Source organism: Lutjanus erythropterus, chromosome 4 (assembly GCF_056507025.1).
Source record: "Lutjanus erythropterus isolate fLutEry1 chromosome 4, fLutEry1.hap2, whole genome shotgun sequence".
NCBI lineage: Eukaryota > Metazoa > Chordata > Actinopteri > Lutjaniformes > Lutjanidae > Lutjanus > Lutjanus erythropterus.
Genome location: NC_139320.1, coordinates 14,660,868 through 14,684,032, shown reverse-complemented (window position 1 = coordinate 14,684,032; position 23,165 = coordinate 14,660,868). Strand labels below are relative to the sequence as shown.

Below are 23,165 nucleotides of genomic sequence, written 5' to 3'. Positions count from 1 at the left end.
TGTGGTGTTTTTAAACATGAGTGTATCAAAACAATTTTCTATAGTAAATTCTGTATATGTATTTGTCTTGGTCAAGAAGGCCAAAGACTGTTCAGTTGTGTCACAGCAGGTGTTGTGCTTCTCACTACAGATGAAAAACACCTGTAATGACATCATGGGTGGGGAGTGAACAAAACATGCCTTCAACAGGGTACTGACAGGCACAAAACACAATCATTCATCACATCTGAAAAGAGAACAAGGAAACATTTCGGTTTTAGAATCAGTTGCCTAGCAATTGCACTCTTTTGAGTTAAACTGCTTGAACGCCAAGCATATTACGTACTAAACTACCCATGTCGAAAACATGACCTCACATGTCTCTACTCAAAAGGCAGCATTAGTTTGAACCTGCCTAGAACACACCGTCTACACTGAACTGTGTTATCTATGAAAGTGTGTGTGGTAATAACAGTGGAGTCATGACCAGTCATTCCCCCTCAAGGTGGGTCATAATGAAAAAGTCTGACAAAAAAATGAAAATGATCATTTCTAATGAAGGTAGGATTTATTGCAGGGCTGTTGCATTAGACTGCATTAGCTAGCTGTACCTAGTTAACTGGTCACTAGAGTGTACATTTATTTATTAATGGTAATCATTTGGTATTAATGCAATGTTACATAAACAGCTGAGAGGGCAAAATTTTTACAAGTGTATCTGCACCAAGGCTGTCATAATTTTCCAAATCCATTTATTTGACTTATGATTTTAGGGTCACGATTAAATTCGATTTTTCAATTTCATTTTTTTTTTTTTTTAGCATCAGTGCCGTGATGTCTCTAATTGGTATCGTAAAGCAGTATCAATATCAATATCAATATCAATATCAATATCAATATCAATATATATAAAGTCCTGTTCCCATCCCTTGTTTGTCATTGATTTTCTGGTATCTGGAGCTTCAAACTCCATGTATTTCAATGTGCTGACAGAGATTACAGGTTAACTTGGAACACAGAGACGACGATTTGATATGTTGTCCAAGATAATGATGGTGTCACAGCACAGGCAATTCTGTGATATACAGTTTACAGGATCAAGAAATCTGTAAGCGAGGAGGCAAATATATTCCTAAAATGTACAATAGTAAAAAAAAAAAAAAAAAAAACAGCAGGAATTTCATTCTACCTTATTTGTCCTGTCTCTGCATCAAGAAGTGCTTTCAGTTACATAGAATTCTGTATAAACAAATCTGTCTAAAGACTAAACCAGGATTTCATTCATATTTATAATGAACATCATATTTGATGTTCAATAAAGAAGTGAGTGGTGAGAGTATGCCTCACACTCTTGTTGTTGTGCAGACAGCATGCATGCCCATCTGCCTTCATGACACACAGACACACACAAAACAACGTGACCACGTGAGCCATCCATCAAGCGTCAACAAGCAATAAACTGGCAGATGCTGAACTACCAGAGACCTGTGAAAATATCTTTAGTAGGAGGCATATAATTATGTTGCAAGAGACCATATTAGGACAGTGATCAATGATACAGTGTGTGTTATTTTTACTTGAGAAACAGAGGGAGCAAAAGAGGACTGAATGCTATATAAGATAATAACAGTAGCGTTGCATTAGTGACCATGGTAACATACCACAAGAATATCAATTAGCTTACATCTTGAGAAAATTACAGGACAGTAAAGTATTACAAAACACAAGGCACAAGTACAATGATTAGCACTGAGAAGCCATGATTACATTGTTGGTAATTCAAGAGCAATTTGATATAATGCAGATGTAAATTGCCATACAGATAGTCTATATAATGAAGATGGATTATGAGTCCATCCTATTAGCATGTATCTTTGTCAGTGTGTAAGTGAGAGGGGGGGGTGCACAAATCAGATGTGCGAGTGTGACTTTTTCCACAGAGCTTGATTCACTTCACAGACACAAGACAAGTGAGGAGCAGCACACAGGCTACACACAGACATCAACATAAAGCAGCATCTCTCTCCATGACTCAACTGTCAGACTTGTAACACCTCCCTCAGAGACGAGAACGAAAGAGAGGCTGGGAGGACGATTAAAGATGACTGAGGAAGGAGTCTGATGAAGAAGGGGTGGTTGAAAAATGAGGTTGATGGCCTTTAAGAAGTGAACAAGGGAGGTATATGAGAGACAGATAATCTGAACTAGATCTGCAACAGTTAACTGGTTAGTAATAAAGTACTAAATTAATCAGCAAAAATCTGGATGATCTATTAATGGGGTTGATTAACTAAACTTAAATGTCAATATTTTCTGGTTTCTTTGCTCCTCTACGACAGTAAACTGAATATCTTTGGGGTGTGGACAAAACAAGACATCCGAGGAAGCATCTCAGGCTTTGGGAAACATTGATTTAGGACTGTAATGGTATGGATTTTTTTCTTACTGTGGTGACAAAGTAAATTATTTCTGCTGGAACCCAGTTTAACCATCACTGACTAAAGTGTCCTTCCAGTGGATAACATATTGGACAAAATGTGGTCAAGTGCCATTCTAGTGGAGGTAACACAATGCAGTGCCATTCAGGCTACCCTATGTGCTAGAAAATTATTTGGCCTCTATATAAGTTTAAATAATAAAACAGTTCCTTTTGTATTTTTGTTATGATTCATACCTTTCATTATGCTCTTGCCTCGCTGTGAACAGGTGGTGCTCTTTTTTTTTTTTTTTGTCCCTGCCCCTTAAACAGCATCAGTCTGCCACTGAAAATAAGTGTTAGCTGCAGCCCTAATCTGAACATAAAGGTGTAGTATGAATGTGAGGTCATGATAATATCAGAAAGTGAAGTAAAACAAGAACAAAAGTTGAAAGTAGCATGTTGGAGGGAAGTAACAGAGGAAGAAAAACAGACAGAGTAATGTGTGATAGATAAAGAGAGAGAAAGATAAGAGAGAGGAAGAGATGGAGAGGCAGCGGGTGATACAATGTGTGACTGTAGTGCGTGGACCCAACTGGGCTGGGTGTCCACAATAAGCCTCTGTTTTTGGCAAGTGTGTGTGCATGTTTGTATGTGTACGTGCGTGCCAGCGAGGACAGTCCCGTGCCCTGCACAAACACTGGCCTTGTAATGCCCTTGCCCCCATCAACCCTCACAACCAAACCCCCCCCCCCCCCCCCCCTACAACATTTCTCTCTCTCAGACACACACACACACACTTACACACAAAGCCCCAGCAGCTTGGCCTCGCACACCAATACACACACTGGGCTCCAGTAAAAACACTCAGGCTGGAGGGGGCAACAGGGTCACATGGCGCTGGTCACACAGTGCCCCCCTACAATAAACAACTACACTCACGTGATTTACTGTATTTTGCGGAGTGGGATCTGGAGCTTCAGACGGCTTACTCACATCTTTCATAGGTTCCACACATACACACTTACACACACACACTTACACACACACACACACACACACACACACACACACAGAGCCACAAGGGTCAGCACCAAAGCATGTGTAAATAAGCTGCTTTTTTTAGTCTAACACCTCTGATTAAAGTAAATACTCCAGTCAACATAGCTTTCCTGACAGACAGACGTGCGAGCAAAGTGCCAAAACATAGCTGATGTTTACCATACCTTTACTGAAAAGGTAAAGCCTATGCAAACTCGTATCACAACCGCAGGTCATTATTCAAAGCAAGCTCTGACACATACTCTACAGAGAAAGCCTTACGGGGAAATAAAGCCTCATATGCAAAGTTTGCCTTGCAAATCTGATTCTGACAAACAGGAAATGAAGAAATTAAAAGTACATAGATAGCCACGAACAGACTACCCATGTCTTCTTCTTTTCTTCTGACAATGAGTCAAACAGGCAATTTCTTGGAACATTTTTACAAAAATAAATCTGCTATTCCATTAATACACTGGACATCATCAAAACAAAATCAGAAGATCTATTTAAATTTAAATACTATATTATGGGCTGCTTCCTTGTTTGTTCTCTAGAAAAGACTATTTGAATAACTGGAGCACTGGGGGCTGAGCTCCACCCTCCTCTGCCTCAGCAGCATCAAATAGAGCCTGACCGATACTGCAGTCTTGGGGCCAATGCCATTACTGATATGAGAGAATGAAACATTTATATAAAATGCAAAATGACATCAGGGCACTGAAAAAATAAACTACAGGTTTACTTTAAACAAACACACATACACGAACAGAACAACTTAAATTAAGAAAAAGGGATCAAATATACATAAAATGCAGCCTATAAAACTCTAACTGCCTATAACTTTTCATGCAAAAACGGCCAAAAATGCTGTTTTCAGCCTTTCCCTCTTTTCTCTGTTTATTATCACATTAAATTAAATATCTTCTATATAAGTTTTGGACTGACCAACAAGATATTTTAAGATAAAACCTTAGACTTCAAAAAACTGGGATGTAAATTCTTCGCTAGTTCCTGACATATTATGGATGTTGTCATTAATATTTGGTAACTGCTAATAAATAAAACTGTTTGTACGGGGTGAAGTAAAAGTTGACTTCAGGCAAGGATTTCAGACTTGTTCAACCAGGCAAATGGAAAAAATATTAACACTGAACTCTTATGGAAATTGCAATATAGAACAATATCCAAAATCGCAGGAAAAATGTGTAAGAAAACAGCATTATTATGAAGTTCTATAGCGCTGCAGAGATGTCCTGGCCTCCTAATCTTGTTGTCCAGATGTAAAAGCATGTTTCTTTGGTACAGATGCAAACAAATGCCACATCATCATCATATCTTATTTTTTCAGGGAAAATTAAAATTTGAATGCAAAAAAACATCATCACCACTAATCGTAAATCATATTTGTCAAAATAATGGCAATATGATACATGTTTTACATATTGTGCAGTCCTTATATGCAGGTTGACTGGAGGTGGCTGGTATGGTTCTTGCTGTTAACAGCTGCTCTATGAGGGTGACATAAGGATTAGCCTTTGTTCCATTTGACACAACAGCTTCTTTTCTAAAAAGGACAGAGGACGGCTTCCTTGGAAACTCTGACAAAGAGGAAACAATGAACAACTATCATTAGCATGTCAACATATTTTGAACTTTCTTTTTTTTCTTGAGGCCAATATTTTTCCATTAACATGAACCTTTCTTATGACATCATCTAATGACTAACTATAGATAAAATTTGTCTTCACTTCTTACTTACCAGTTCAATTCCATATTCTCAAAACATGTTGCAACCACCGCCTGCTTCAATACTATTAAATATCAAAAAGATACTTTCGGAGTAAGTGTTCAGCTTTTTTATGTCGTAAACCTGCTTTGAGTGGAAAAACACCAGGGTGCTTAAACATAGAACTAAAAAGCTGAAACAGGCAACTGAAGTTTTACCACATTGTGGTAAATGTTTACAATTTTTGGTATGAAACTGCTTTGAGTGTATAAAAAGGAACCTAAAAAATGAAGATCTGTACCGTAATTGTAAAATGTAATTTTTATTTTGTTAAAACCCCTGCAATTCTCCCACATCCCACCACACAGTTACGAAGCCCCTGGTCTAATCATTTCAGCTCTATTAACGGTATGCATGATGTACTATTTTACTACTACTATTCTGACATTATTGTAAAGGACACTGTATGCTTTTTTAACACCCATCATTAGCAGTGCTACTATTCAGCATAGAGACAGTGCCATCATTTACAATCACAAGAGAGGAGTCTGATTGAACTGTGTTGAAAACGAGTTCAGCAAATGAATGACAGAACTGACAGAGGTCGTCTGAGGTCACTGCTAGAAGCGCAGTGCGCTCCAACGCGATTCTTTAAAAGTGGGAAGTTTGAAAATAGACTTGAAGAAAACCCCAGCTTGTCACAAACAGCCTCCACAGCTGCTGATTATATCGTGAAGCAGAAAAGACTGGAAAGAAACAGACAGAAATAACACCGAGCTGCCATGAATGTAGCGGGGATGGCTCCCACACACACTGCTGATTTTTCAGTATTGGTCTCCTAGCATCTTGCCAAACCACCATTTATCTCCCTCATAAACAAAGGGCCACACATTGGCACTGAATGGCACATACACACACAAGCCTGGAAATGGGAGACATTTCTTGGCTCTGGCTGTCATCTCGCTATAGAGGTGACTGGGTTGCTGGGAACACTTAGCTGCGGTAAATGACACACTGATGTCCGCCTCTCCAGTTTATACATCCATCCATCTGTCTGGGCTGCTCGACTCTGCACACGCTGCCCTGCCACAGCGTCACCTTTCTGTTTAACTATTAATATAGCACACAAAAGCCAACATTATCCATGAGAATCAATGCCAAATATATTGCATTATCTTTGTTGTCAACAGACAGAGACACACAAATGCATCTCCTGTTACTGCAGACAGAAAATATAATGTATCGTGCAAGTAAACTGCCTTTCTTTCCTCTCCATCTATAATTAGTTTACAGTAGCAATACATGTTCTATTGTCCGGCTAGTCTAATTATACACAATCTCTGTAATACCTCGGGTAGCAAGGTCAGTGCCATTTGGATAATGCCACCCAAACACATGCCGAAGAATGAGCCCAAGGGCAGGGCTTCCTAGGATTGTGAGTCAAAGGGTTTCAACACACTGCTTGATGTTAATACTAAAACCAAGAAAAAGAACACTGAAAGGTCATTTCTGGGAAGAAACAAGAAAAAAAAAAAAAAAACAGTCAGTGCAGCAGACGTTCCTCATTTTTCTTATGAGAAGTGTTGTGATGATCTTGCAGTGCCATTTAAACTCCCTCTGCTCCATGGTGATAATATGGTGGTGTCAGTGGGAAGATCAGCAGAGACAAAACCCAGCATGAGTAATTGGATCAAGCTATTTTTCCACATTTGAGTAGGAGTGAAGGAAGAGGAAGAAGAGAAACAAGCAGAGAGCACAGGTGGGAGGCATCCATGCTGATTATTTGGTGATCTTGGCCACCGGCACCGCCTGACTGCAGAAAATGGGGGTTTTCTGCTGATGGCTGTCAAAGCTGCACCTGTACGTCCACATAAAGCGTCCACAAAGCATCCGAGAGGAGGAAGTTAAGGCAGTGTTTGCTCTATGAGGTTCTGCAGCGGGCACACATGCCAAAGTGGTGAAAACGAGCAAGAAATAAAACTGTATTATGATTTAGAGCTACAGCTACTCATTATTTTCATTACTGATTAAATTGTAAACTGTTGCTCTTGATTGATTGATTAACCATTTGGCCTATAAAGTGTTAACCAACAGTTAAAAAAAACCCCAAATGTTTTCATTCTATACGGACAAAAACATAAAGCAAATACTTGCAGTCACACATTTGTAAATACTCCATCTTCTCTTAAAGCGGACAGTTCACCCTACTATCTAAAAAACATTTTTTCCTCTTATCTCTGGTGGTATTTAACCATCAAGATAGTTTTGGTGCGAGAGGCTGAGTTTTGGACATATCAGCCGTAGAGTTCTCTGCCTTCTCTTGAATAAAATGGAACTAGATGGCATCCAGCTTGTTGCGCTCCAAACACTAAAAAAAAAAACATTTGAAAAACTCAACAGGAATGTCTCTTTCCAGAAATCATCACCCGCTTACTCAAGGTCAAAGGGCAGAAGAGCATGTGGTGAGTGCAGACAGAAATAACACTGTAACTAATAAACTATTCTGCACTTGATAAGCAGCAGACTCACACACTCCACTTGTGACAACCAGGGTTGGATCGAAAAATTGGGTCAGTAGTGCTGAGAGCGCCTGATCAGTCCTTTAATGGTTAATTTTACAACTCATTCATCCAGTCACCATATCTGTTCTAAAAAAGGGCTTCAACATCAGCTCACTGGGCAACTACAGCATTTGTACTGTATACAATAATCACTATACTGCACAGTATTTCCTGCACTTAAGACAAATGAACAGTCCAAAGTCTGGCTAAATATGGCACAAGGTGCAATACTTGTGACGAGGTAACGACTGCCAAGTGCAGCAACAACTCAAATCAGATAAAAAAAACTTGAGACTTTACAACAGTGACAAGAGCCAAGAAAGGTACAAGAGACAATTAAAGGTGTAGTGAGTGATACTGGAGACAGACAGTTGAGTCTCACTCGCAGGTCTTCAAATTATAGACACTTTAGATTGGTGGCTATAAGATGGATGATTGTTGAGTCTCATTCCCAAATACTGACATTTGGGGAATTAGACTCAACAATCAACTATCTTACTGACTTGCGATTGGCCAAAGTCTCCTGTTACAGACCAGATTTTCTAAAGCCTGAACACAGAGCCAAGAGGAGGAGCAGAAGTCTAGTTTTCTCTCAGAGAAGTTGAATTACATTATGCACAAACTGACAACATTACCAAACAACAGCAACACGGGACCTATTGTGTTGTGCTGTCCGGACAAGTTCCACAGCAGTTCAGCTAAACAGGAGGACATAATACATCAAAGATGATGCAGTCAGACTGGACTCAGGTGGTGTAACACTGATCTCTGACATGAAAGTAAAGCTCGCTGGCTGACTTCCACACATTCCCCGCCTGTCAGGACGAGGCCTACTCTCCCAGATTCCAGCCAAGTCAGCGCTCCATTCCTCCTCTCCCACTTACACACAGAAACACACACACACACATTCAGAGCAGCATCACAGGTTAAGTAGGTCAAGATAATTACAAGATACAGCATGCACTCTCTGTCTTTCTCACACACATACACAGAGAGAAAGAGGTTTTACCTGCTGTTTCTTGAAGTCTTTTATTTCCTGTGCCTCTGCTCCTTGCGGCGGGTGTCTGGATAGCGGCTGGGACACTGCATCTGATGGACGAGAGGACAGAACAAACTGTTATGGGAGGGAGGAGAGAGACAGGGTGAGCATGTGTGTAATTATACTGTATGTAGGAAGTATGAATGAGCCAGTTAAAGAACAAGTTTAAAAGACAGTATATAAATGGGAAACGGTTGAAAGTGGTAGATTTAAAGCTACTACAACAAATGTTTATATTTTGTGTTTTTGGGGGCCCCTGTGGACAAAATCAGTAGTGTTTCCACTGCCATTATCCCAAAATATAACATCAAAAAATAAAAATATTGAAATAAAAATCTCATCCTGCTTCTTTTTAACTGGCTAACACACTACTCATTGTAACTTTGCCTAGGAAAATGTAAACATAGGCTTCTGCCACCTGACTTCACAGAGAATAATAATAATAGTTACAATAATAATAACTATATTGAAATAATCAATCTTCTTGTTTGGTCACAATGTTCTTGTTAACTTATGTGGGTCATAAACTAACAAGTGACAGCATAAGTAATAAACTGAGACTGTTTCATAACCAGTCATAAACTCCTTGAAGGAGCTGTAACACAGAGAGTGGAAACAGAACAACTGAGTTGAATGACTTTACAAATATATCGACTATCTGCGCTTCGCTGAGTCCATCGCTGAGTCCATCGCTGAGTCCATCGCAGGGTTTTTTTTTTTTTTTTAGGGCAATCTCTTTGGGTGATTTCTCTCATTTTATTTTGTTAATTTAATGGTCTATCTCTAAAGAATGAGTGACAGAATCACATTGAGCAGCACAGTACACACCCACTAAGCCAAAGAACGAATGAGACATTTCTGGACATTTTGCAAGTTCATTTTGTTCATTTATTGGACACAGTGAATGTAAGCAGTGTACTTAAAAGGTAGAGTCAGTAGGATTTGTCTGAGCTGTTGCTAATCGCATCAGGACGTCAAATACTAACGTTTTGGGTTGGTGAAATGTCTGGAGCACAACAAAACAATTACTAAAGATAAGGAAACAAAGGCAGAGTGCAGGGTTTCTGCAGATACGGCCACTACTGGGTCGTACGTGATGACTGAAAGAGACATATGTCATATGAGTCTATACATTGTTCTTTTTAGGAAAATGTTGCAGATTATAACTTTAACGTGACAAACTTGCTGCCCACACACATCTCCCAAACGCTCAGAGGCTCCAGCTGCCCCATCATTCAAGATAAGACGACAGAAAGTAGAAAGCACTCAAGGCACTCAAACCCCTCTGACCCCTCTTCACTGTCCCTCTTTTCTTACCATCTATTCCCTCAGCCTCCCTTTTCTATGATACATAATCATTTCTCCTCCACTCAAGGTCACTGTGGAGATTATTTTAGAAATCACTGAGAAGGCATATTGCCTGAGCAAGAATATTCATCTGGCAGGCATTTTTTATTTCCAGAAGAGACTGAAAACTAAAACAGTCAACTCTGAAACAACAAGCAGATGTTCTAAAGCAACAACCAGATGTACCAGAGCAACATGTGAACGAGCAACTATGGGTGTAAAAACAACAGTGTATGATTCACCTTTTCCACTTTTAGTCATGTTTATCAGTTCCAACAAGGAAAATTATTGCATGCAACAACCACTGACCACTGCTCACTACAGGCTGAAGTGGTTAAAAGGCCAAAAAAAAAAGTTACTTTCCAGTGTCAGTGAAAGCAAAGGGCCTTGTGGTGAAAACAAAATATATCAACCACACCCACGAGAAAGTCTGAGCCACATCTACAAGGTGTTGAATTCTTTTTAGCATCAAAATAAAAGTCTGACAGTGGCAAAAAGAATTTCCTTCAATTACTGCTGCAGCGTAGCTCAGCTGGTAGAGCCTTGGCCCCATGTACGGAGGCTGAGAGTCCTCTGCAGCGGCTCTGGGTTTGACTCCCACCTACGGTGCCTTGCTGCTGTCATAACTTCAGCTGTCTTATACAATTAAAGGCATAAAAGCCCCCACAAAAAAAAAAACATCGAAAAGAAAAAACTATTGTTGCAGTCAAGTGGAAGTCCTCTTCTAATAAATATGGGAACCAAACTATTGTGAGCATCCAGCACAATTTATTATTAATGTTGTCTTTGTCTTTAACCAGACTAAAATGTATGAGAACAACTTACTACTATTTATTAGAGGCCATGGTTCTCTGCTGGAAAACAGTGCTCACTCCACTTTGGGAGTGACTTCTTGCCCTAAGGGAAGGAGGTTAAGTATCTTGGGGACTTGACACGATGGTAGAATGGAGCGTGAGACAGGCGGATTTGGTGCAGCGTCAGCAGTAATGTGGGCGTTGTACCCAACCATCATCATGGTGAAGAGAGAGCTGAGCCTGAAGGCAAGGCTCTCAATTTACCAGTTAATCTGCGTTTCGAACCTCATCTCTGATCATGAGCTTTTGGAAGCGACTGAAAGAATGAGGTCGGGTATACAAACAGCCAAAATGAGTTTTCTTCGAAGGGTGGCTGGGCTCAGCCTTAGAGTTAGGGTGAGGAGCTCAGACACCCAGAGGGAGCTTAGTGTAGAACCGCTGCTCCGTTGCACCCAAAGGAGCCAAATGAGGTGGTTTGGGCATCTCATTAGGCTGCCCCCTGAACGTCTTCCTTTGGGCATGATCCGGGCACGTCCAACTAGAGGGGAAACCCCAGAGTAAACCCAGAATCTCGCCTGGGAACGCCTCAGGATCCCTCAGGAGGAGCTGGAAAGTGTTGCTAGAAGAGAGACGCCTTAAATACGATGCTTTGCTTGTAATACCAGAATTACTATAGATATTTTTATTACAGAATTTTTGCTTGTGGTGTAACTTCCAATTCTCTATCAGCAAAAGGAGCTATATTTTTATGAAAAATTTGATCTTTAACGCAGCCCTGCTCTAGCTGCAATGTAATTAAACTTGCACAATGTTAGGTATGTACTTCTATTTTAAGTAAGTAATAGTGACTCTAACAGAGTCAGTGAAAACATCCGTTGTTGTCCAGTCATCTGATTAGGATCTTTTGTGGTTCCAAGTGCCACCTCAGTCAAATATGGGTTTGGGTGTGTCAAGCGTCTCAAAAGTCTTAGTAAGAGTGAAAACAAGTAATATGAAAGATCGAAACCTCAAGCATTGTGGCTGAAAGTATCAGGACGAAACAGGATACAAAGGGCATGACCTCCATATGACAAACAAAGTGCCAAAGGCAGTCCATAGACCTCTCCATCAGTACCATCTGCCTACAGTTCAAAGAGCTGCAAATATGGAGTCCAAGATGGGAACTCAGCGATAAGGTAAACAAATATACTGTGGGCAAAAACACACAGTGAGGCCGTACACGTTGATGACATGCAATGCACACACTCTGATTGAGGCCAGTAAACTTCCTGTTTTTCCCCAGTGGTTAAGATGCTCTATCTTGTTTACCAGGGTGTGACACACCAGAGGTTCACAAAAACAACTGTGGTGTGTTTGTGAATCAGGGATGTTTTATGTACAGACACAGTGATATTTTTTACCCTTACAACAGGATAGAGGATAAATTCATAGAAAGAAGTGAGAGTCTGGGTTTCCCTAGAAAATGGGCTATGAAAAATACACACGAATACAGTGAAACCACACGTGGGATGACCAGTTCCAGGAAGTGTGCTGTTTAACACAATGATAAAATCTCAGGCTAGAGAGACAGTCAATGTTTAAATCCCCGACTGGATTCAGCTCAGAGCATCACATGATCCTCAGGGAGTGTGTGTTTGTGTGCTACAGTAGAAACTAAGAGAGCAAGACAGACAGAGGGTCCACTATAGAGTGGTTCAGTGATGACGTTTTTGCTGGAGGGCCAACACCAAAGTTAGCTCTGCTACTGTTCTCTGGAGACAACTTTACCATAAGTCTAGGGGTTTCTGAGTTGTTTTCATGTCCATTTGTACATGGAACCCCCCACAGATCTATAAATGGATCTCTCTGATGTCTGAAGTTTGGGGTTATTGTTGCCAATACTTCATTCATTACATATCATTTTCCAGGAACAAAAAAAAATCATATGTCCAACTACAGTATTCTTTTTTAAGTTTTAATTTCACATTAGTGGACAATAATCTAGAACAAGCAAGAACATAGAAATGGCTAATAAGACATGAGCAATACAAATAGTCACCACTGACGTCAATATTTAATTTATGAAAGTGAATCTGATTCAATCTTATTTAACCTGTATTAATATATTTGTTATATGTGATTATTTGGCATAACAATTGTAGTTTTACAAATTACAAAAAGCATAAATGCAACTTATATCGGTGAGAGCTAAGATTGCATTCATACACCAGCTTATTTTAAAACCTGCAATTGGGAAAACTATAAAACTGTTAATCTGCTGTGAAATATCATTGTTGAACACAGCAGAAGTGTAAGTTTATAGAGGCTTCAGTGAGTCATCTTGGTTCAATCATTAGTCACAAACCCAGAAGCTAAAATTTTTGGCTTTTAGCCATCTGTTAGCTACTTAAATTAATGAAAGGCCCATTGTTGTAGTTTATTTAAAGTAAGCTAGTTAACTTACAGAATTCAGTGAAGATTAAATTAAAGGGGTGGTTCTCATCTTTTAAAGTAGGGCTGTATGAAATACTCGATCAATGATCAGTATATTACCTGCAGTAGATGATGGTCTACACACCCCTGTTTGGGGAAGCAGCATGAGTCCTGGTGTGGGAAAATAATGAACTGCTGTGGACAGGGTCAGCAGCAAAATGTATTATAGCCACCTAAATAATCTGCTGCAGTTAAAGTGTATTCCATATTTATAATATTTTCACTGCTTTACCTTGCTGTCAGACAGCATTTTTTCAATGGGAAGCTTCCATTATATAAAACAAATATCGCCAACCAGACAACCAGAAAAATCAGTAATATAACCTTGGAGAACATGGGAGCTGCTGTTCTACCACTGCCTCGATCGGTTAGTTTGTGCAATTGTGTGACTTCTGTGTTTTAAAAGGTTAGTTTGGCACCACCAAAGTCACTTAATGACAAACAAACAAATCGAGGCAGCGGTAAAACAACAACTGTGGTGTTCTGCAAGTTAAAATTACTGCAATATTTAGATTACATAACAGTGGTTTCCCATCAGAAAATGTTGTCTGACGTATAAAATAATTTAAATCTACCACCGTTCACTTCCACAAACACTGTCATACAATCCCATTTTAAAAAATCTATTTAACGCTTCTCTTAATCAGTCATCCTTTTTACTATTTTTCGTTTGAAAAAGCATTAGATGAGTTCTGTTCCTTTTCACTCAGTGGTTGTGTTGTTATCAGTGATGAACTTCCAGTTTTAGTTAATATCTAGGCCTCCAGAGATAACAGCTGCAAGTTTGTTCAAGCAACTGAGGCCACTGCCTAAATTGAAGTTATTTCTGAGGGCTAATAGCACTGGGAAAACAATTTCCAGCACAATGCACAGAGTAGTGCATTGTGACGTCAGCTTCAGGTGTTATGTGTATCCAGTGTGGTTCCTTACACAAGAGGAATTACACACATGCATACACTCGACTCTGTTGTGGGGGGCTAACTGACCAAACAGTTACAACACACACACACAATTTTTTTTCCCAGAGCCTCCCCCACAAATTGTTGTCACTCTTATCATTGTACAAACACCACAGTGAAAATCTAACTTTGATATGACTTTTTCACTCCCCACACAACCACACACACACACACACACCCTTCCTCTCCTCCACCCATCCTCTGGTACAAGAATGTGAGGAATGCAAATGCAAATGCAAAATGACTGTGGGCTTCATCAGCAGCCAAGTCTCTCACTGCCCTTCACCTTAGGGCACTTCCACAAACACTCGTCTGCCAATATGCCCTCTATTTCTCATTGAATTGGTCATGTGGGTCTGTGGTCACAAGGGGGGGGGGGGGGGGGGGGAATGCATTCACTCCTGAACATACTCACAAATATCTCTCTTATAACCTCCAGGCCCCAAAAAAGTCAGTTGAGAGCTCCTCTTGCAAACAGGTGTTTTTTCTGGCACTGACGGGCTACATAATAAAACACATCTCCTGAAGGTCCCTGTCCTGAGACTGCACTGTTTTCTTCTTACTTTACTTGGCAAAGGCTTAACATTGGGACCTAAAAATAAATAAATAGCTTATAGCATGGCTGACATGTGGGGTACCACATCTTTCCAGAAATCATGACCCGCTTAATTATGATAATAATAATTATTTCAATCCATAGACATTGTTATGAACAATTTCATGTAAGAACTGTTTACTTTCTATGGAAGAATCTACCAGATCTACTTTCTTTCTATCACCCTCAGTCTCTCTTCTGTGTCTCGGCTTCAGCTGGTTGAAAATGTGGCAGCTAGACCTTTAACTACTGCATGATGAAGGTCAAACATCACACCAGTGCTGGCCAACTTACTCTGGTTACCCACAGAATGCAGAATTGTTTTTAAAGTTCTTTTAATCACCTATAAATAACAAAACGGGCTGGTCCCCACTATATTTTTCAATTATTGTGTCTCCTGTCTATGATGAGAGCACTGAAGTCAACTGAACAAGGCCTTCAGGCCATCACAGATCTAAGCTATAAAACAAATGTGACTGAGCTTTTGCAGTTGTGGCTCCCACCCTAGTTTTAAGAAACTGTTAAAAGCTCATTTGTTTTGTGTATGTTATCCTGTTGCAGTTTGTTATTAACCTTCTGCAGCATTTGCACTGTACAGCACTATTCAAACTGTTCTGCTTTATAAATAAAATCTACTTGATTACTTAGAAATATGTTCACTGTGATGTATCTCAAGTAAGTTCTAAGTCTCTGGAAAACGTCAAGTAAAGACGATTTAGGTAAAGAGTTCGAAACATGCAAAAGGAATGCAAGAGGAATGTGCCAGTACACACATTTCACGCACTCCCCCAAACCAAGTGTGGTCTAAAGGGCCATTACATTTGACTATGCGTCATTACTGCCTCACCGTAGACAAAAGAGCACTGTTCGTCCATTTCTAAAAAACAATACACACCCACTCATTAGCACAGTGGGATGTTTATAACCCTCCATCATTGAGAAACATGAGAAAAACACAGAGACAGGTTTCACTGCCATCAAAGATGAGTTAAAAGTATTTTATATGAAGTCTTTCAATCAGCGCATCTCTATGTGGTGTGTATGGCCTTTACCCACTTCTTCTGTCTGTCTCTCTTTATTTTGTGACTTGCTTCAATCTCTATTTTTAGGCACTATTGTGAGGCTGTCCTTAGGTGGGTGGAGTGTGAGTCTGTGAGTGTATTCACAAAAGTTCCCCTGGGATGCTGTAAATCAGTTACCTTCCGGCTGCCTGACTGAGCAAAGGTCCATCTCAGCCTGAGGTATAGGACTGCTGATCACTCATAACATACACACACACCCACGCCGGACGAAAAGTGTCACACCATAATTGCAACACAGACAGAAACACAATGATGTAGTTGGCTGAGGTCAGCTGTAGGTCATATAGTTAAACGGGAGGAAGGGGGAGAGAGAGATAAACTCTTAATACTGTCCAGACCTGTGGATGTCATGACATCATGAGGTCAGCATGAAGTTGCACAACACCCCTTTGCAACAACTGATCATCCCTTCCTCAAAGGGTATTCCGAACCAAGCAAGCCAGAAACAGGGTGAAGACGGTGCTGAACTGTGTGCATACTGAATGAATTTTCCCCCTTTTAAAAGGGCTGAGTCTGGGTTTTTCCTCAGCAGAATCAAGTTTAAGGACAGAGGGTGTTGTACACTGTGCAGGTTGCAAATTCTCTTGAGACAAATTGCAATTTATGATTTTGGGTTATCAAAATAAAATCTGACTTCACTATCTGTCTGTTTCAGTCCTAAGAAGTTGTCCTGCTAAGCAGAAAGTGGAGAGTCGACTTCAGTGTTTGACAAATTGTAGCAAAATAATTGACACATTAGGAATTGGATTGATTGAGCAGACAAGCGGCATCTTCTAGGTTGTTTGCACAAATTAAGTGGAATAAATTACAAGAGGTATTGAAATTGGACAGCTAGATAATATTGTTCTTGTAGTTTTTCTGCTTTGGTTGACTGTAGACATGGTTATTTGTTAAAGACTATTTATTTGTTGTTTTGCTATATATTTAGTGCTAAATATTATTTTTGCCATACATTTCTGCTAAGTATTTGACTTTTTCATCATTTATTGTTATTACTGATGTTGTTATGATCACACATTATATATTCTTGTAGCCCGTATGAATTTGAACTCAGGGCACTGCTGTAGAAGAGCTTAGTGCTCAGTCAGTTTCCCCTGAATAAACATTGGTTTTATATATAAACACCAGAAAACATTGGTGGCAGCAAGCTGACATTTGTCCAATGTAAATTCTGCATTTTCCATATACGCAACACAGATGTTTATGGGTTAATGAATGAACAAATCAATTATTCAACTTTATTTACCCTGGGCTTTTTACAGCAGAGCCAGCTGTATGAGCACAAACACACACTAAAACAGGCAATGCTGTCAAACTAACAGGCCTTCGTCATATGAGGAAAATGTAGGCTATGCTTCAGCCTCGCACTGTAATTTTACAGATTAAAATGTCCTACAAAGCTTTTGTATTTTTGCCATTGACCAGTTATACTATGTAAACTAATGTCAGGTGCCCTAAATCATGTTTTAAAATAGAATATGATGTAATGGAACTTTCCGCAGTACATGATCAGTTTTACACATCATACTTTACACATCATACTTTTTATCCGTGGTTTACATTGTAGTTATTGTGTCTCGGAGTAATTTTTTCCAAAGTGTATTTAAAATTTTTGAATTGTACCTTCTCACTCCCCACCTGACTACTGTATATCCTCACTGAAAGCCCTACAACCAATGGCACTTTTCTTGCAAAAACAAACTTAAAGAAGTAATTTACTATTATTCCTCATTATGCTGTGTCACATTCCAGTCAGCCTGTGCAGACATCTAAGTCAACACAGACAGCTAAACAGACACTTACATCAACATGTTTATGTCCATAAAAATGTAACCAGTTTTCATTTATGTGTAGATACACAGGTGGAGGAATGCTGGTAAGATGGCTGCATGTGAAAGTGTGTATGCAACAAGTACAACCATAGGATGTTGCTCTCAGTTTCTTCTAAAGTCACTGTAACACACACATGCTCGCTGAGGATCATATGATGCTCTGAGCTGAATCCAGTCAGGGAGTTAAACATTGACCGTCTCTCCAGCCTGAGATTTTATCACTGTGTTAAACAGCACACTTCCTGGAACTGGTCATCCCACGTGTGGTTGTGCTGTATGTGTGTGTACTTTTCATAGCCCATTTTCCAGGGAATCCTAGACTCACTATTTTCTATGAATTTATCCTCTTGGGTAAAAATTTCACTGTGTCTGTTCACATCCATAGGGCCATATGTTTATCAAGATATCACAAGGCTCAGTGTGTGCTCTCAACAGAATGTGTTTGGGACAGAGTGTGTGTGTGTGTGTCACCAGCACTTGCAGACAGAGACCTGTGCTGTGAGGAAGTGTTGCTATAGAGATGTGAAGCTGAGGGTTTTGCCCTCTCAGGTTACAGAGAGGAGGCTGGAGCCCCCTCGGGTGGTGGCATAACCCGATGCTATCTATGCATCTAGTGCTGCCGCAGCTACCACACCACGTTCCTGCATTTGTGAGGAGATGTCAAACAACTGCAGCTGTTGTCCCACTAATGCCCACTTCTTTTATAACTAAGTTTTACTTTAATATGCTAATCTTAAAGATAAACCAGACATTTAAAGTTTCTCTGTTGTTTAAGTATTTATTCATTAGTCAGTAGGCTTATTCTTTTCAGTATGTTCTTTCTTATCAAAGTCAATCTTAGGTGAGATACACCAAAACACACCGATTTATTTGAATATGCAAACTCAAATATAAAACAACACAAGTCTTTTCATAGGAACATCTGCTGTGTGTTCAGATTGTCAGTTCCTATTCATTCACAGCTTGTGCCATCAGCAAAAACACTGACTACATGACGATGCAGTAGGTTTAAAAAAAAAAAAAAAAAAAACCCTCCTGCACATCACATCACTTCAAATGTTACCTGAAGCGAGGTACACCTGTTCTGAAATTATTTCGCAATCATTTTTGTGTATTATGTGACATCATAATCATACAATGGATTCTAAAAAAATCATATAAAAATAAAAACAATACACATTCGTTAAAATAAATGTTTTTCAACCTTTGCCGATTCACGTGCATAGTGTCCTCTGTGGCTGAAACTTAAGTCTCACCTCAAACCAGTCGGTAGGTTTTAACAGGATCATGCTAATAATTTTATGTGAGAAAAAGTTATCTATCTTTGCTTCACACATCACTGCAACCAAAGACATGAAGGTGTTCTATCTAAACATTCATAGCTCCATATAGGCTACAGCTTTAAATATATAGACACCGGCTTGATATCAGTATTAAACTCTCAAACTCAAACTCAAATCTTTGCTAATTCAGGGAACTCATATTCTCACTACATCCAATTTTGCGTTATTAACATCATGAAGTTTAACTGTTTCCCTGTAATCACTTAGGCCAGACAGACATCATTTTAGCTTCATTATCATGACCAAAATCCCAGACAATATGTAGTCTCATATGACAAAACCAATATTCTAAAAAGTATCCCGGCTATACATAGCAATATGAAATGTGATAACAGATACTTGAATATACAATATCAATGCTCCTCTCATTAGATGAGCTGAAAATACAGACCATGAGAACATACAGATAAGAGCTGGGCTTTACTATGTTTTAATTCTACTAACTGTCAAAAATACAGTCCTTTAAGTTTGGTTGATATGGTGGTCTTAAGCAGCCCACACATGCAGCACCGTGATAATCTAGATGCCATTATATTTTCATACAGATAGTGCCTAGCAAAGAATGTGCTGCAAAGTTAATCCTAGATCAGATGTCATCTAGACTATCCGGATATCAAACTTGTTTTTGCAGCGAAGTTAAGAAAGTGCTCATGTTGTTTTAGCCACAGTCAGTAATTGTTTTACTAATGCCAGTTGTTGTCTTAGTGTATCGTCAAATAGAGTACATGTGATCAAATGACATGTTTGTTCTACTGCCTGCATGAGTGTCTGTTTTTTTTAATTAGACACTGTACCTTGTATAACATTCTTCTCTGATATTTGTATCAGTAATGTTAATAATCTAAATATCATCAGCACAGAGAGACTGCTGGCTGAAAGGCTTACTGACTCATTTTCACTGTCTCAGTTGTTCAATTATACACCAAGTCAAAGAATGGACAAGCTGGAGAAGATAATGAGCATCGACTGGAAGCTGACAGCTGAACAGCAAAATCTGAAAGCAAGAAGACACCAAATGTACACTACTGTTTTCTCAACATTTCTATTTCTAGTTTGTCAGAAGAGCTAACGACTGAAACCCTGTTTATAAGGATATTTTAAAGTCAAAGAGGCCACACCAGCACCACACAATATAATACAGCAGCAAGAGTCTTCGTGACACAAGGCAGTCTGCTGGGCGTTTCATGCTAAGGGAGTTTAAACATGCCGATGCTGATGTTGTTTCTACTTGACTGGAGTCTATTTTCTTCAAATTTCATTCAAGTCAGAGTACATTTGTATGACACCAAGAGTCACTTGCCAATGGTGAGCGGAATGATTCTTTCAAGCCCTCAGCAGTTGTATGGCATTTGCACTCTAGAGCAAATGTGGCTAAATGTGTCTGACCACATCTGCACCAGGTGCATCTGGTGCATTTTTTCTCTGTGTGCAAATGAATCATTGAGAACTAAAGGGAGTCATTAGTTACCTCCAGCAAAGCAAAGTTAATGTCAACAATTTATACATACATATTTTTCATTCTCCCACTGGCTGCCACGATGTCGCTCATGATGCCGGTGTTTTGTTTGTGTCAATGTCGCGCTGAAGTCGTGGCTGCTTTTTCAAGTAGGTCCCCAGGCTGTGTGCCCCGCTGCTTCTCTGCTAGCCACTTTTCGGTACAGTTTCGTTTGTTTGTCTGTCTGTCAGCAGGATTACAGAAAAACTGTTGGCTCAGTTTTCATGACACTTGGTAGAAGGATGCAGTGTGTGCCAAGGAAGAACCTAGAAATGCACTTAATGCAATTTTTTTGGTCAATTCTAATTTCCAATTTTTTTAGAAGATCTGACCTGCCAATTCTGATTTTAGCTGATTCCGATTTTCAGTCTAATAATAATAATTGACAGAGCACACAAACTTTTTTTAAGTTTTCCTTAATATAAAACTAAATTGGGTATTCATAACAAAACAGCCAGGCCTTATTATATTATTATATTAAGATTATGAACCAGAGAGAGTACCGTCTCATAAGATCATCATAGAGAATGTGATTTCAGATGATCGCATGTGGAAGCAGATGTAAACAAACCAAAGACTGGCTCGGTGCAATAGTCTGCTGTAGCTTTCCAGTCAGAAAAATGAGACACACATCAACTGGGTTGTTTATTCTTCAACCAGAACTGGAAGTGAGATTGAGTCTGTGAACAGTCTGCTGCTGGCTAACATTAGTCTGAAGAGCCAAAAAGTTTACCGTTTTTTGGCAACACCGTCAACTGCTTCATTTCCTCTTTATTCTGATCTTGGAACCTATCGCTAAATGCCGACTTCGTGCAAGCATGTGTCTGAGTGTGTGTAGCTGTGACCAGCACTGTTATGGCTGTGACGTTACCATCTGTGTCGCCACATGCATATTATGTTACTGTGTAGAGTCCTTTATGTCAAATGTCTTATTTAAGATTTCTCTTTCGTATATCTCACTGTACCTTCTGAGGCATTCCTCTCTCAGTTCATTATGTCTCCCGCTATCCCTCTCCTGCTGTCTTCCCTGCATTCCTTGGCAGGTCTCAGCCTGCTGTGCAGCGAAGTGGAGAATTCCAGCAGGCCGCTCTCATCTCACAGTCAGTCACATTTCTTGCTATGGCAATTATGCATATTTTTAAATTAAGCAGTGAAGTACAATTGGTACAGATCACTTTCCTTGTCAGTGCTGGTAGCAGATGAGATTGTGGGTCTCAAACAATTGTGAGTGTGCAAGCTAGCAGACAAATTGTGAAAGCCAGCTTGCACGCACACACACACACACACACACACACACACACACACACACACACACAAACACATCTACAGGCTCCCTTTCATACTACTCTTTGAGAGGATGTTACGCAAGCCTTTCACTGTAATGAGGGCTGATTACTTTAAAAGTGTAACAGCAGGAAGTGTGAATGAGTGTGAGAGAGTGAAAGCTGAGGGAGACACAGGGACAGAGAGGGAAAAAAGGAAGATAATGGGGATAGCGCAGAGTTGCAACACACAGGTGTTTCACTCCAAAGACACTGACAATAGAATACGCAATTCAGGTCACAAAAGTGGGTCTCTTAAAAAAATATGCAGGCACTAAATATGAATGTGTAGTTATAAGAAATACTTTGAAAAACACAGACTCTAATGCCACCTCACTGCTCAGTCTCTGCGCAGTTAAATAATGCTGCCTTTCAAGAGCTCCAGCAACATTCAGGAGTATTCAAACACAGCAGGCATTCAGTGAGACACAGGTCTCAAAGGTAGGGAACATGGTCAAGGACCACTGGCTCAGTACACGCAGAACCTGTCTGACACTGTACACAAACATTGCTGGTAATTATTCTCCATATTAAGCTTTCAAAATCCACCTTTCCCCGTCATCTACTTGGAGTTAATCCCTGGACATTGTGTCTTACTACTACTGTTTTAGTAATTGGGATGTAACAATATATCGAACATCACAATAAAAAAATCTCAATACCATGCTGGACTGTCACAATATCTAGCCTACTGTGATATTACATAGTTAATTTTTATTATTTTTATTTCATATAAGGACTTATACTGACTGTTTTTTGTTTTGCAAATGTACATACATGATTCAAACATTCATTACAAAAGACAATCCTTGCCAATTATTTGCACATGCTTAAATCATGGTTGGCTACTTTTATTTTATTTCATTAAAGAAGGAAAACACAAGCACTTTAAATTAAAAGGAAAAAGTCATCACTTTTCTTTGTTTTGTCCAATATCACGATGACTATCACATTGTGGACTTTTAATTGTTGTATTAGAGGGATGCACGATATCAGCACGTTATCGGTATCAGCAGATAAACGCTTTGAAATGAAACACCAGTACTGGCTTGTACCGTTTTTTGAAGTGCCTAAATGGATATCAAAGTTGCTTTTTGCAATGATTGCTCAGTGCAAGTCATGTAAGTAATTTTGAAAAACAATGTAATTAATTTTGTAA

General features: G+C 39.5%; 1 protein-coding gene across 2 annotated transcripts in view; it reads right to left on the bottom strand.

The window, feature by feature from the left end:
- The window catches only part of pik3cb (phosphatidylinositol-4,5-bisphosphate 3-kinase, catalytic subunit beta), a 75,977-nt gene that overhangs the window by 47,675 nt on the left and 5,137 nt on the right, over positions 1-23,165 (bottom strand). The window contains exon 2 of one of the 2 annotated variants that reach the window (XM_084717047.1): positions 8,736-8,840. The gene's annotated coding sequence lies outside the window, so the exon portion shown is untranslated. The remainder of the gene's footprint in view (positions 1-8,735; positions 8,841-23,165) is intronic. The other variant, XM_084717046.1, reaches the window with a different exon arrangement.